General features: G+C 44.9%; 1 non-coding gene across 1 annotated transcript; it reads right to left on the bottom strand.

The window, feature by feature from the left end:
- Positions 1 to 12,907: 12,907 nt before the first annotated feature.
- On the bottom strand, positions 12,908 to 13,063 carry LOC137960656 (5.8S ribosomal RNA). Its single transcript, XR_011114207.1, has one exon. It is a non-coding gene; the product is annotated as a 5.8S ribosomal RNA (ribosomal RNA).
- Between the last annotated feature and the right edge of the window lie 350 nt (positions 13,064 to 13,413).

Here is a 13,413-nt window from a genome sequence, read left to right as displayed (position 1 = left end):
AGGGAATTGAATTTCGGAAAGGAGAATTGGGGGAAAAACGGAAGAGAGCTTGAAGGAGCTCTTGACCTGTTTATCTAAATTACGTTAACTAAAGTGAACTCAATTGATAATCTTCATTACCCTAGCTGTCCCCTTAAATAGGGTGGAGGACGTCCAAAACCCTAAAGACCTCTTGGGTCAATGGTTCAAACCAATAAAATGCTAAACCAACCCAAACCAAAGACAAAACCAAACCAAGAAACAATTACATGGAAATTGAAAAACACATTCATTAATTCCTACGCCTGTTGGTAATTCGTGATGCTATAGAGTCCATAACATCACCCCCCCTCCTGGAGAAAGAGCTTGTCCTCAAGCTCGAAGGAAGGATATAAAAGTCGAAATGCTAATAACGGCTCCCATGTGGTGTCATTGGGATCGACATTTGCCCACTGGACTAGAATTTCCCAATCCCCTTGAATGTGGCGTGCTTGTATTACCTGAGCCAGAATAGAAAGGACTCTGCCCTCATGTAGTGGCGGCAGTGGAGTGTGCAGTAGGGGCGAGTCACCCTGGAAGGGCTTCAATTGGGAGACGTGAAATACATTGAGGATCTTTGCTTCCGGTGGTAGCTGCAAGCGGTATGCCACGGGCCCAATTTGGTCCAATATCAGAAATGGACCATAATATTTTGGAGACAGCTTATGGCGCTTGGCTGCAGTCAGGGACAACTGGTGGTAGTGTTGAAGCTTTAACCACACATAGTTTCCAGGGCAATAAGATGCCTCCCGGTGCTTCTTATCATAAAAGCGTTTCATAGAGTGTTGGGCCGCCTGCAGATGTGTATGTGCCTCAGTGAGCATAGCGTCTCGTTCAGCTAATGCTTGGTCCAAAGTGACGACTTTGGATGCCCCCGGTTCATATGGTAACAAACGAGGTGGATCTCTGCCATAAACTACCCTGAAAGGAGTAGTACCCAGTGCTGTGTGGTAAGATGTGTTATAGCAAAATTCTGCCCATGAAAGCCATTTCACCCATCTTCTAGGTGCGTCCCCCACAACCTGTCACTGATAATGGATGAGGAAATTCCATGTAATCGGACAATGTTGTCCATAAATAATTGAGCGACCTGAGCAGCAGTATATGGATGCGCCAAAGCAAGGAAGTGCCCATATTTTGAAAATCGATCAATGACGACAAATATCACTGATTTACCTGATGAAATGGGAAGTCCAACAATGAAGTCCATGGAAATATCAGACCAGATTTGAGATGGTAGTTGCAGAGGTTGCAGTAGGCCGGCTGGACTTAAAGATTCGACCTTGTTTCTTTGACAAATCTGACAAGCAGCTACATAATCAGCAATTGTGCTCTTCATGCCCTTCCAGTAAAAGTCCCGACTGATTCGAAAATATGTTTTCTGTTGACCCTCATGTGTGCTATCATGGATAGAGGACAGGATGGTGTGAAGAAGTGGGGATGTATTATGCAAAAAGATCCTGTTTTTGTAGAGAATGAGACGATCCTGAATCGTCCAATGAGGAGCAGCTGTCCCCTGTTGAATATCCTGATATAATGACATGAGATCCGGATATTGATTTACTTCCTAATGAATAGAATCTAATAGCAGTGCACGTGGGTGACTGATAGCATAAATTTGAGTGGCGGAAATATCCCGATGTGATAAGGCATCAGCCCCCAAATTCGAACTACCTGGCTTATAATGAACCGTAAAATCGAAGCCCATGAGTTTAGTTAACCAATGCTACTGTGGGGATGTGGTGAGGCACTGTTCAAGAAGATACTTGAGGCTGCAATGATCTGTACGAATGAGAAACGGTCGTCCCCAAAGATAAGGTCGCCAATGTTGGACAACCTTGGCTAACCCAATCAATTCCCTCTCATATGCAACTAACTTATGGTGGTGTTGTCCCAACTGACGGCTGAAATAAGCAATGGGGTGCCCCAATTGTTGTAACACTGCCCCTATACCTCCCCCGGAGGCATCACATTCCACCACCAATTCTGCCTTAAAATTTGGTAATTGTAGGACTGGCGCTGAGGCTAAGGCCTCCTTTAACAGGTTAAAGGCCTGTTCTGCTAAAGAAGACCAGTGGAAGACATTTTTTTTGAGCAGGTTGTTGAGTGGTGCTGCTATCTGGCCATAAGATTGGATAAATTTTCTATAATATCCCGCTAAGCCCAAAAATCCCTTTAATGCTGTGGTGGAGGTGGGAATCGGCCAATCTGTAACTGCCTGTATCTTGCTTTGGTCAACTTTCACGCCCACAGCTGATATGACGTGGCCCAAATATGCCACCTCAGATGTACCCATAGAACATTTCGATTTATTCAAAACCAAATGGTAAATACCTGATGGAGGTGGTGGAGATGTTCTTCCCAATTTTTGCTGTAGACCAGAATGTCATCAAAAAAGACTAACACATAGTGGCGCATAAGTGATGAAAAGACCTCATTCATGAGGGCCTGAAAGGTGGATGGTGCATTGGAGAGACCGAAGGGCATGACGAGGAACTCGAAATGACCGTGATGTGTGCGGAAGGCAGTCTTCTCCACATCCGCCTGGTGAACTCGTATTTGATGATAGCCCGATTTCAAATCTAATTTGGTAAAAATTGTAGCACCATGTAACTCATCTAGCAACTCGTCCACGACTGGAATGGGGAACTTGTCCTTAACTATGTGCAAGTTGAGTTGCCTATAGTCGACACAAAATCTCCAAGATTTATCTTTTTTACGTACAAGTAACACTGGTGAGGAGCAAGGAGATCGACTGGGTTGGATCACACCCTGAGCGAGCATATGCATGCACTGTCGTTCTATTTCATCTTTCTGGATATGCGGTAACGATAAGGCCGCACCACTACTGGATCAGTTCCCAACTTTAAACGAATGCGGTGATCGCAATGACGCACTGGTGGTAGACCTGTAGGGTCATTAAATAAATCCGCAAATGCTATAAGTAAAGGAGCTAACTGATCATCACCCGTGTGTTGAATATGCAAAGTGTGAAGTGCGTTAGGGACCTGTGCCACAATGCCTTGTAATGTAAGGCCCTGTGGTGCTGAAAATGTCATAGTCCGAGCCTGAAAGTCCCATAATATCGGTCCTAATAACTGGAGCCATTTGACCGAGCACCAAATCAAATCCAGCCAATGGAATGACTAGTAAATCTGCCTGAAAGGAATGCCCCTCAATGGTGAAAGGGGTGTTAGCACATAACCCCACACTAGCAATTTTGGCTCCATTGGTCACTGAAACTGAGAGTCCCCTTTATTGTTGAATTTCCAATCCCAATTGTTGCGCGGCTGGTTCACTGATAAAATTATGTGTGTTGCCCGAATCAACTAAGGGGGGGTTAGTGCCCCAAAGTGGATTCTTGAAGATCAAGTTATGTCCAACATGAAGATCATGTCATGTCATGTACATGAAGATCAGGTAAGAATTTGTGTTAGTGTTGACGACTTCATGTGCACTGGAAAACAGTTTCCAGTGTTAGTGCCCCAACATGAGAAAAACATAAAAAACAGGAGAATTTTTAAACCTTTACAGTGCACTTAATTACAACATAATCCTTAAACTCCAAATTAGGTAAAACAACCATTATTACTACATGAATAAATTATTTAATGTATAATTAAATATACTAATATATTTATTAATTGAATTATATATTTTATTGTACATTAATATGGTAATTACATGAGCCAATGAAATACCTACATGATTAATTACAAATAATAAATAAATAACATTATAAATAACAAAAACGAAAGTAATACGTTGAGTTATTAATTTATTAATAACATATGATATACTTTAACCTAAAAATGAATAATTTAAGAGAAAAAATTGATCTAATCATAACTTTAACACACTATATATTTGTACATAATATATTTTATGTATTATTAATTATTAATATATTATCACAAAATTTAAAACTATTGATTTAATTAACTATAGCAATCGGATAATTATGCCAAAAATAATTTATCAAATATTTATTTTAACAATATTTTAATTGTGACTATTAAATCACTATTTTAATATAGTAACTGTAAAATAAATATATTAAATAAATAAAAATAATTAGTTAGAAATAAAAATAATTTTTTATAAATAAAAATATTATTATATAAATAAAAATAATTTTTTATAAATAAAAATATTATTATATAAATAAAAATAATTATTATATAAATAAAAATTATAAATTAATAATTTTTATAAAGATAGTTTAATTTTTCCTAACTTAGGAAAAATTAAACCATCGTCGTCTTCCTCAGCTGCGAGCCAAAGGGCAACGACGATGGCGACGGAGACGGGCTAGTAGGCAACGACGATGGAACGAGAGAGGGCTGCGGGAACGAGAGAGGGTTGCGGCAACACCGAGAGAGGGTTGTGGAATGAGAGAGGGCTGTGGAAATGAAATGGCAGAGAGGGTGTGCGGCAGAGAACCCCCCGAGAGACAGCCCCGCTCGCCGAGAGAGAGCCCGCGCGAGAGTCATGTAGATGATTCTCAAAATCGGGCGGAAAGCACTTTCCCCCCGTTACTCTTGAGACATGAACTCTTGAGTCATGTATCTTCATGTACATGACATGAATTTCGGCGCTCCCTAACGACATCAGGACATGAACTGCATAATGCGCATGAAGATCATGTCCTGAGTCATGTGCACTAACCCCCCCTAAAGCAAGTAGCATGAGATGATGTAATCTGGCCTTGACCTGCATGGTATTAGAACTACGCAGGCCATGCATGGCATGGAGGGAGAGCTCTGCTTCCTGTTGTACCTCTTCAACAATTTCATTTTCAAGAAGCTCTTCTGAATCTTCTTCCTACAATTCAATACTGAATAAACGTTTACAGGTATGTCTGGGCAGGAATTGTTCGTCACAATTAAAACATAGGCCCTTTGCCTTTCGAGCGTCCATTTCCTATTTAGTCAAAAATTTACGTGGCATAGAGTGTGGAGGCACACTAGTAGCCTGATCTGCTCGGTTAGGGGCAGAGGACCCAAAACGTGGACCAGATGCAGTACCCTGTATTCTGTTTTGCCAAAATGGTTTTCTTTGTAAAGACTCTTTTAGAACTCTCTGTTTGTGTTCCACAGCTCTGGCATAATTCATTGCTGAGTCCAAATTTGTCAGACCAAGTAATTCCACTTCCAATCTGACTGCCTCTGTCAATCCTACATTAAAAATCTGAACATGTTGGTGAGGAGGAACAAATTCACTAGCTCTGGCCAACCTTTCTTGGAACATTTTTTGGTAAACTTCTAAGGTGCTGGTCTGTTTGTAGTTGATCAATTCCCCCACTGGGTTGCTGCTAGCTGGAGGTCCGAACCTCAACTAGCAAGCATGTTTAAAGTGCAGCCAATCCTGAATGGAATGGACATTTCGGTAGTGATGGAACCACATGAGCGCTTCATCGACCATGTGGTAGGCGGCCAAAGTAACCTTATCCATTTCCACCGTTTGTTGATGATAGAAGAATTGTTCACTTTTCGTGAACCACAGTAAAGGATCTTTAGAGCCATCATATGTAGGAAAGTTAAGTTTAAAGTACCTGGGAACCGTTGACGGTCCTTGTGCGTGAGTGGTCATTGAACCCATTGGTTGGCGCAGGGGTGGATTTGGTGGTGGCGTGAATTGTTGGTGGGGAACTGGTTGTGGTTGAAAATTGGTTGCTGGTGGTGGCGTTGGTGCTTGAAGTGCAGCAAGTTGTCGGAGGATGGTTTGTAGAGATGATTTCAGAGTTTGTAAGGTAGTATTGATGTGAGAAATTTCAGTACCTTGAAGAGTGGATCGTTGTTGAAGTTATGAAAGGACTTGACGTATGTCCTCTGGAGAAGAGGAATCACTGAGGGTGGACCGCTCTGATACCACGTTGTTAGGATCCTCACGAGCCATGGATCTTGTCAGCCTCCTCTCTTCTCTTCCTTCCATTACCTTGCTTGACGTTGAGATGGAATGAGGGGTTGAAGGGAATTGAATTTCGGAAAGGAGAATTGGGGGAAAAACGGAAGAGTGCTTGAAGGAGCTCTTGACCTGTTTATCTAAATTACGTTAACTAAAGTGAATTGATAATCTTCATTACCCTAGCCGTCCCCTTAAATAGGGTAGAGGACGTCCAAAACCCTAAAGACCTCTTGGGTCAATGGTTCAAACCAATAAATGCTAAACCAACCCAAACCAAAGACAAAACCAAACCAAGAAACAATTACATGGAAATTGAAAAACACATTCATTAATTCCTACGCCTGTTGGTAACTCGTGATGCTATAGAGTCCATAACACCCGGTCCAAGGTGGCGACCTTGGATGCACCTGGTTCATACAATAAAAGCCAAGGTGGATCTCCGCTATACACTACCTTGAACAGAGTAGTGCTGAGTGCGCTGTGGTATGATGTGTTATAACAGAATTCGGCCCATGCCAGCCACTGAACCCACTGTTTAGGTGAGGTCCCCACAGAACAACAGAGATACATCTTAAGCGTCCTGTTGACCACCTCGGTCTGTCCATTAGTCTATGGGTGGGTGGAAGAGAATGCCAATTTGGTGCCTTGCAGCTTAAAGAGTTCTTTCTAGAACATATTGGTGAAGATGGCATCCCTGTCACTGGTAATGGATGCAGGGACCCCATGTAACCGGACAATATTATCCATGAAGAGCTGAGCCACATGAGCTGATGTGTAGGGATGCACCAAAGGGAGGAAATGGCCATACTTGGAGAAGCGGTCAACCACTACAAATATAATGGATTTGCCTGAAGAGGTGGGAAGGCCATCAATGAAGTCCATAGAAATATCTGACCATACCTATGACGGTAGATATAGAGGTTGGAGCAACCCTGCTGGACTTAAGGATTTGGCCTTTTTCCATTGACAAGTCTTACAAGCTGCCACGTACTCTGTTACACTTCTATTCATACCCTTCCAAAAAAATTCACGACTGAGGAGGAAATATGTTTTCTATCTGCCATCATGTGTACTATCATGGAAAGTGGTTAAGATGCTGGTAATGAGTGATGAGGTGGGGGTGCAAAACAATCCTATTTTTGAATAGGATAAGATGATCCTGGATCATCCAATGGTTATCCGAGGTCTCCTACTGAACATCATGATATAAGGCAATGAGTTTGGGATGCTGATGTGTCTCCTCGCTAATAGAATCCAAAAAAAGACTTCTAGGCTGACTGATAGCATGCAATTGTGGCTCTGGAACATCCCGACGAGACAATGCATCGGCCCCTACATTCAGACTGCCAGATTTATACTCAACGGTAAAGTCAAACCCCATCAGTTTACTCAACCAGTGCTACTGAGGAGAGGTGGTGAGACGCTGCTTAAGAAGATACTTCAGGTTTGAATGATTGGTCCGAATAAGAAATGGGTGCCCCCAGAGATAGGGCCTCCAATGCTGGACAACTTTAGCTAAACCGATCAATTCCCTTTCATAAGCCGCAAGTTTGTGATAGTGTTGGCCAAGTTGTAGGCTGAAAGAAGCGATCGGGTGGCCTTGTTGCTATAACACTGCACCTATACCCCTACCCGAAGCATCACATTCCACTAAAAACAACTCATCAAAGTCCTGTAGCTACAAAACTGGTGCTGAAGATAAGGCTGCCTTCAACTGCTGAAAAGAATGATCCATTGGCTCGGACCAGCTGAAAGCAGTTTTCCTGAGGAGATTGTTGAGCGGGTTGCAATCTGTCCGTAGCTGCGAATAAATTTTTAGTAATAATCGGTGAGGCCCAAAAATTCCCTTAACGCTATGATGGATATGGGAGGAGGCCAATCTATGATGGCCTGAATCTTGCTTTGGTCAACCTTTACCCCAACGACCGAAATAACGTGGCCCAAGTATGCCACCTCAGTTGGGCCCATAGAACATTTGGACTTGTTTAAAACCAAATGATGTGAACGGAGGAGAGTAAATACCTGGTGAAGGTGTTGAAGGTGCTCGTCCCAATATTTGATATACACCAATATATCATAAAAAAAGATTAGAACATATTTCCGTAAGAGAGAGCTAAATACCTCATTCATGAGGGCCTGGAAAGTGGATGGCGCATTGGAGAGACCAAAGGGCATCACTAGGAACTCAAAATGCCCATGGTGTGTGCGGAACGCTGTCTCCTCCACATATGAAGGATGAACTCTAATCTGATGATAACCTAACTTCAAGTCAAGCTTTGTAAATATAGTGGTGCCATGTAACTCATCTAACAGCTCGTCTACCACGGGAATGGGAAATTTGTCTTTAATTGTGTTAACATTGAGCTGCCTGTAGTCCACACAAAATCTCCAGGACTTGTCATGTTTTTTTACCAGTAACACCTGGGATGAGAAACACCTGTCTCTCGATTTCATCCTTCTATAAGTGGGGGTAACGGTAAGGTCGAACCACCACAGGTTATGTCCCCAGTTTCAATCTGATGCGGTTATCACGGTGGCGAATAGGCGGAAGAGCAGTAGGTTCCTGAAATAAATCTTCGAAGTCTGTAAGTAATTGAGATAACTTATAGTGCTTGACGTTTTAGACCTGAACTGCCTGAAGTGTGCAAGGCACAGTAGCATGTGTGCCATGCATGGTGATCTGACGATGGTCCTCTGTGACGGTCATGGTCAGGGCCTGAAAATCCCACAAGATATGCCCCAACATCCGGAGCCATTTAACTCCGAGTACCAAATCAAATCCTGCCAGTGGAATCACCAAGAAATTGGCAATAAAGGAGTGGGCCTCATTACAAAAGGAGGTGGCTGTAGAGATACCCACACTGGCGATTTTGGCCCCATTGGTCACTGCGACTGAGAGGCTTGTTTTCTGCTTGATTACCAACCCAAGCTATTCTACCACTGGCTGACTTATGAAGTTGTCCATGCTGCCAGAGTCAACTAAGGCTAGTAACTGTAGAGGTGCAACTTGACCTGAACTTGTATTGTGTTGGAACTGTGCATGCCAGTCATGGCATGGAGTGAAATAGCTGGGGCATCATGTTCTGTCTCAACACTGTCTTCTTCTGGGAGTATTTCCTTAGTATCCTCACAGAGAAGCACACTGAATAATCTCTTGCATATGTGACCCTGGACATACTTTTCATCACAATTAAAACAAAGACCCTTCGCCCTCCTTTGTTCCATCTCTTGTCTATTCAATTTTTTGATGTATGGTACTGGTGGCATGGAGGAAGAACTCTTTGCATGTGGAGCTGCATTGTGTCTAGTACGTGGAGGCCCTGAATAGGGTGAGGGCGTAGTGGTAGTCGCCCTGCTTGGCCAAGCTGGTCTTCAGACTAGGCATTCCTTCAGAACTTGCTATTTAGTATCAATGGTCCTCGCCAAGTTCATAGCGTGGTCTAAATCTCTAGGTTCGTGTAATTCAACCTCAAGACGCAGGGCCTCTGTCAAGCCTGTAATAAAAAGGTTAACATACTGGGAGGGCTTGACATTGGTATGCCCGTCCGTTTCAAATTCACCAATTCGCCCAACGGATTGCTACTGGCCGGAGGACCAAATCTCAGCATGCAAGATTGTTTAAATACATCCCAATCCGGAACCAAATGTTCATTCATGAATTGGCGGAACCACAGAAGTGCTTCATCGAGCATGTGGAATTCGGCCAACTGGACCTAGTCATCCGCCGGTGTTTTTTTATGGTAAAAGAACTGGTCGCATCTGTGTAACTAGATCAAGGGGTCCTTAGACCCATCAAATGTAGGAAAGTCCAATTTCACATACCTGGGAACCGAATTAGGGGCAATAGCGTGAGGTCCCAATGCGGGATGTGGGTGGCGCAACTATGGTGGGTGGTTCACTACCAGAGGTGTATAGCTTCCCGGCGACGGCTCTCGAAGCCCAATGTCCTCCTGTCGTCGGAGGATGAGCTGGATTGACAAATCTATGGCTGCCATGGTGGAACGTAGGGCAGCCATGGTTTGACGAACCTCGTCAATGGATTCCTCTGTCCATTGACAATTTTCATCAATCAGTTGATGCAAATCCTCTGGGGAAGAGGAATCCCTGAGGGTGGACCTATCTGATACCAAGATGTTGGGATCTTCCCGGGCTATGGATCTCGTCACCCTTCTTCCCTCTCTTCCCTCCAGATTGGCTTTTGACACTGGAAGAGAACTCCTGTTCTTGGAACATGTAATGGTGGAAATGGATTGAGCCTTGAGGAGGCTTGACCTAGACCTCTGAGGGAGAATCCGACCTGGCTAAAACTAAATGATTCAATGCTTAATCTTCATTCACCTCTTTGTCCCAATAATAGGTTTGGGGAGGAAATTACAACTCAGACCCATGGGTCACATGGTTCACGCAAAATTACATTCAAACCAAACCAAACCAAACCAAATTCAACATACATAAAAAGGGAAATAGCATAATTTAATTCCTACGTCTGTTGATAACTCGGGATGTTATGGAGTCCATAACAGAGCTCCACTTCCAGGCAGAGAGCCTTTGTGCCTGTTGTAAACAAGCTGACTTGTTGGTCCACTCTGACTACCTTGCTGGCCCTGGCCAATTTCTCTTGGAAGGCCTTCTGGTACTATTCGATCGTGCCGATTTGACGTAGCAGCACCAAGTCTCCAAGGGGATTGTTTTGAGCTAGAGGCCCAAACAGGATGGAGCACAAATGCTTAAATTCCTGCCAATTTAAATCGGGATACTCCATTTCTAATTGGTGGCCCCAGAGCTGCGCTTCATTGAGCATGTGGAAGGCGGCCAATCCCACTTTGTCATTGTCAGCAGTTCGTTGGTGAGAAAAAGATTTCTCACACCTGTAGAGCCATATTAGCGGGTCCCTGATCCCTTAAAAATTGGAAATTCCAATTTGGTGTATCTCAGGATTGTCCTTCCTTCAGAACTAAAATTTCCCCTGTCGCTGGAGGCCCTGTGCGTCCAACATATCAGTGCCCTTGTCTGGGCGCAGGGCTCCTTTCCCCTCCCGTGGGTAGGAGCTTCTTCCCCCAACTATATCATATAGTCTATGAGATAAATTTTTGAATTGTAATTGTACCTGTTGGGTGACCCTACTGTCCAGCAATGTAACCAAAAGCTCTTCGGATTCCTCTCGCATTGCTGCTGCTTTGGCGTGGCTTTGTTCTCTCTCAGTGTGCATCATTTCTCTAAAGCCAGCTAGCTACTCGGCATTGTTGGATGATTCTCCCATATTGACCTGCTCTGATACCAAGATGTTATGGTCTCTGACCATGGATCAAGTGATTCGATGATGGGAGAGGTCTTCTTTTAAATCGAGGGTAGAACCAAGACACCGAGACCTTTCAGGTCTACCTATGGTGATGGGTTTGTGAGGAACATGGAATGGAATGGCTAACGTGAGAGAAGAGGAGAGATGGATTGGTGAGAATGAGGATAACTAGGCTCGTCAAAGGGAGTCTGCACCTTGGGTTCCAGGGGAACACCGACCCTGGTTCGTTGAAGGAGAATGCATATCCCTTGTAACTTTCTTATTTTTCCTTCCATTACTTCTCAATGGCCTCATAAAGCAAAGGTTCGAGCATAGAGTTTTGGATTATTACAATACTGCCCTCGTGGGATCCTACTTGACATTAATCAATTTAAATGAACATAAACTGGCTAAGGTACTTCACTACTCCACTGAGTCACTGACTCGTCTAAGTCTCCTCTGGATTACTCGTTGTGCTATCGAGTCCACAACACTATCCTGAGGGAAACTTCGGAGGGAACCAACTACTAGATGGTTTGATTAGTCTTTCGCCCCTATACCCAAGTTAGATGAACGATTGGCATGTCAGTATTGCGGTGGGCCTCACCAGAGTTTCCTCTGGATTTGCCCAGCTCAGGCATTGTTCACCATCTTTTGGGTCCCGAAAGTTATGCTCACACTCGAACCCTTTTCAGAAGATCTAGGTTGGCTGATGGTGCAACCCGCTGGGGAGATCCCGCTAGTCAGCTTCCTTGCGCCCTACAGCTTTGGCCACCAGCTGATTGGCACACATGTTAGACTCCTTGGTCCGTGTTTCAAGATAGGTCGAATGGGGAGACCGCAGGCCGACACTGAGAGCACGCAAGCTCCTCGAGGGATGCATGCCACCCACCTCGGTTGCAGAGATGATGTATCTGCAGGAGGGATCAACTACCTAGGCTTGGGTCAACCCCATGACCCACGCAATCCACACCTCGAGTAGAGCAGATGACCGGGTCTCCCAGTCCCGCATACGTCTGAGGTGCATCGCTGCCCCCCATCCGCTTCCCTCCTGACAATTTCAAGCACTCTTTGATTCTCTTTTCAAAGTCCTTATCATCTTTCCCTCACGGTACTTGTTCGCTATCGGTCTCTTACTGCTATTTAGCCTTGGATGGAATTTATCGCCATACATTCCCAAAGAACCCAACTCGCTAACAACGCCTCGTGATGTGACAAGGTCCGGGCATGACGAGGCTGTCACCCTCTCCGGCGCCCCATTCCATAGGACTTGCCCCCTTTCCATCATAGAGGATGTTTCTACAGACAAAAATTTGAATGGCAGCGCTGCCCGATTCTCACATTGGGCTCTTCCCTATTCGCTCGCCGTTAATAGGGGAATCCTTCTAAGTTTCTTCTCCTCTGCTTATTGATATGCTTAAACTCAGTGGGTGATCCCACCTGACCTAGGGTTGCAGTCTGAGTGATGCCTTCTGGTGTGGAGGTGGACAGTTAGGGTCCTCAGCAGCCTCGAGCATCGAATCCGTAAACACGATGTCGAGACACTCGTTGCCTGGGAGGGCCGAGCCACCACTTTTCAGCCAACCACACCAGGGAGGCACGAGCGGCCAGTCTGCTCGGACCACGGGACACCCCCCATGCACCCTCCTATTTAGGGGTCACGTGAGGGGGTCGGGGGGGGGGGGGGGGGGGGGGGGGGGGGGGTGATGCCCAGACAGGTGTGCCGTCGACCTAGTGGCCTCGGGTGCAACCTGCATTCAAAGACTCGATGGTTCATGGGATTCTGCAATTCACCCCAAGTATCGCATTTTGCTACGTTCTTCATCGATGTGAGAGCCACGATATCCGTTGCTGAGAGTCGTGTTTCATTTTGATTTCAAGCATACGCCCAGCCAGCACCTCCGTGAGGGGGCACTGCGAGCGTCCTTGTTTTTCGCGTTCTCCTTGGCACCAATCGCGCCCCATGTGGTGTTTGTTCATTCCAGCCACGGTCTCCAGCAGCCAGCGGTGCTCGCGCACCAGAGACCTGGCCGGGAGGGGAGGAGGGGGAGTCTCCCCCAACCCCCAACCCCCCACGCCCGAGTCGACTTAGGGATGGACAGGGTTCGCTTGGGTCATTCTAATTTTGAGACATTGACAATGATCCTTCCCCAGGTTCACCTACGGAAACTTTGTTACGACTTCTCCTTCCTCTAAATGATAAGGTTCAG

Source organism: Aristolochia californica, unplaced genomic scaffold, assembly GCF_029961685.1.
Source record: "Aristolochia californica isolate CCGP_79_NKW_82.1479 unplaced genomic scaffold, dmAriCali1.0.hap1 SCAF_3, whole genome shotgun sequence".
Classification (NCBI taxonomy): Eukaryota; Viridiplantae; Streptophyta; class Magnoliopsida; order Piperales; family Aristolochiaceae; genus Aristolochia; species Aristolochia californica.
The sequence above is the reverse complement of the archived record's forward strand: the minus strand, read 5'-3'. Positions and strand labels throughout refer to the sequence as shown.